The sequence below is a fragment of the Myotis brandtii genome, unplaced genomic scaffold (assembly GCF_000412655.1).
Source record: "Myotis brandtii unplaced genomic scaffold, ASM41265v1 scaffold244, whole genome shotgun sequence".
Classification (NCBI taxonomy): Eukaryota; Metazoa; Chordata; class Mammalia; order Chiroptera; family Vespertilionidae; genus Myotis; species Myotis brandtii.
The window spans coordinates 4,306,762-4,309,711 of record NW_005359225.1 but is presented as its reverse complement, the minus strand read 5'-3'; the positions used below and the strand labels follow the sequence as shown (position 1 = coordinate 4,309,711).

Below are 2,950 nucleotides of genomic sequence, written 5' to 3'. Positions count from 1 at the left end.
CTCCCCCTATCCCAAGCTGGAATGAGACAAACCACCCCAGTGCCATCTAGCAGGGACTTACTGTGTGGACACCCAGGAAGCCCTGCCCTGGCTGGCCCCTCCCCACTCCACAAAGAAGCTCAGAGAGGCTGGGAAAGAGGCTCTTTGAAGGGAGCAAATTCTGCCACGGCAACAAGTGATCAGCCTTCGGGAGGATGGGGATTGGCTGAGCTGCAGGGCACAGGCAGGGGGCCTTGCAGTGTGACTGCAGCTGGCAGATGCCCTCTCTTGGCAAATATTCCATCTTCCAAGGTATCTCCAGGCATCCGAGTATCAGAGGAAGAAACTGAGGCCCAGATCAGTCCAGGAGAGACTCTGTGGAGTGACCCTGGAACCCTGGATCAGAAATGAGCCCTCTGACATTCTCAGGGAAGCAGGCTCAGAGGGTTCACATCTATGAGACTTGGAGCTGGGTAGACTGCGGGGAGCCCGGTAGACTGGGCCCCAGACCAGGAGCAGAGTCTGAATATCGGCTTCCATCTGCTGGGCTATGTAACTCTGAGCAAATCTCTCAGCATCTCTGGACTCATCAGGAGGTTCCCTATTACAGTTTTAAATAAGGTTAGGAGTGCAGACCCTTTGAGGTAAAGTGGGGTCCTCCCAGGACAAACAGAATACTGAGCCTGGTTCTAAGAGTCCTGGCCCAGCTCGGGGCGAGGCAGAAGGGACCCCATCCCTGCTGGTTTTCTGCCTGTCCAAGACATCTGGGGTGGCATGGGTTGGGCGTTGGGAAGGGATCTAGGGTGGTGAGCTCAGGGCACTGAGGGCAACAGTAGAAGCTCATGTCGGCTTCTATTCACTCACACAACAGACGCTTTCTCAGGGCCAATTAGGCGCCTGGCACTGTTCCAGATAATAGGGATTCAGCGATAAACAAAACCACAAGGCTCTCGGCCCTACAGCTGACATTCTAGTGAACTCCTCTTGACATCACCCGCTCACACATGTACACACACTGGCTCATACCTAACGGTACATTAATACTACACTTGCCAACTCGCCACCCACAGCGTGAGCACTCAAAAATGGACTTGTGCTGCTGGAGTCCCCACCACACCAACACGCACAGGCACATGTGTGCGCACAGGGCCCTGGTGAACTTGCAAGTCACCACTGAAATGGCATATTAAGATCACACATCACCCCCCTTAGAACCTGTGCGGATGTGTAAATACAGACACACTACTACCCTGAAACCTTGAACAAAGGAGTCACCATCTCAAGAATACACACATGCAGACACAGCAGAAAACCCCAAGTTCCACCAGGGAGCCTGGTGATGAGCTGGAACCAGGCCAGAAATGTTCACAGGATCTGGTATAAAAGGCCCTAAGATTGAGAGAGTGAGATACCCATCACTGGAGGGTGCAAGCAAGATCAGGAAGCGGGGACTCCTGCAAGGGAGACAGGACAGGCCAGGTTGAGAAGCCTCCCACCATGCCTCTCACAGGAGCTGTGAGGGGATGGGGTAGCCAATCAGGGCCCATCCTGGCTCCTACCCTGCCTGGCCTTCGCCTGGCACACATACTTAAGGCTCAGCTGTCATGAATTTTTCTACTAATGGGCTTCAATGACTTTGTACATCCTGGGAGCACTAGGACTACAGATGCCCACAATTCGGATCCGCTCACTACAAGGGGCAAGATTCCTAACCAAGGAAGCCTGGCCTTCCCCAGAGGTTGGCTAAGGGGTTAAGTTCAGACAGGCTCTGAGAGCAGGGGCTGGTGCCCTGGGGAGTGCACAGACTTTAGCTCTACCCAGCAAGTCTCCTGAACTCAGCTGTCAGCACCAGAAGGACCATTAAAGGCCAAGGAGGGGGAAACAAACACAGAGAACAGCTCCTAATGGGAGTCACAAAGCTAGCTAGGCCTGCCTTCCAAGCAAAAATCCTGACCTCCACTCTCCCACTGCGGGTTTTGCCTCCTCAGCCTTTGTGAGCTCCTTGTAAACAGGGACCTATCTTCTGTCCTTGTTTACCCAATCCTATCCTCCACAACCCCGACCCCTGAGACAGGCAGACAGACAGACAGACAGACACACACACACACACACCCTGATGATGGCACTAAAGAAAATAGAAATTACTCCTGCATGGAGGACAAGGGCCACTAGAGGGTGCAATGACACCAGGAAACACCAAGCCAGGCTCCTGGGGGACCCTAGTACTGTCCCCAGCTGTATGAACCCAGGAAAGGCACAAACCCTTTTTATGCTTCTACCAATCAGACTTCAAAACAGCACAGTCCTAGCTTGCCTTCAAGGCCCCTCATTCAGTGCCTCTCTCTGGACAGGGAAAACCTCCCAGACCCTCCTCACAGGGGCTCCCTGAGGATGTACTTGGCATGTACCCAGCCAGTTTTCCCCTCCCTTCTCTGAGGCTGTTTCTTTGCTTGAAAACGGGACACAAATCCCCCAGAAGGCTTGCTGAAGAGCTCAAATGAGATCATGTAAGCAAAACACCCAGCACAGAGCCCAACAATAACAGGGACCAGGAGACCGTTCTCTGTGCATCTCTTCCTCCTCCAAGAAGCCTTCCCAGATTAGGCTGCTAGGTCCGAGGGCTACAATAAACCTCCATTATACCCCTGAACAAACATCCAGCCCCAGCTGGGAATGCTCCCTCCGGCTGGGCGCCCCAGCAAAGGCAGGAAGCAAGGGCACATGTGAAGAATATTTAAATGGAACGTCCACAAAAATAGAAGGAAATTTAAGAAAACAAGGAGTACCAGGAGCCAGGGGAGAAAACAGTTCTGAGGAGGAGGAAGGGCAAGTAGGATGAGGCCTAAGAAGCGTCCCTCAGTGTAAAGGGGAGAGACAGAGCACAAGCACCAGACCCAGGCAGTCCCTGCTCCCCCACAAGCTCGTCACCCGAGGCTCCCGTTTCCTACACACGCTACTTCCTGACTCCAGA

General features: G+C 53.4%; 1 protein-coding gene across 3 annotated transcripts in view; it reads right to left on the bottom strand.

Annotated features, from left to right (window-relative positions):
* Window positions 1–2,950, bottom strand: part of ARAP1 (ArfGAP with RhoGAP domain, ankyrin repeat and PH domain 1) — a 74,162-nt gene that overhangs the window by 34,845 nt on the left and 36,367 nt on the right. The window lies entirely within an intron of this gene.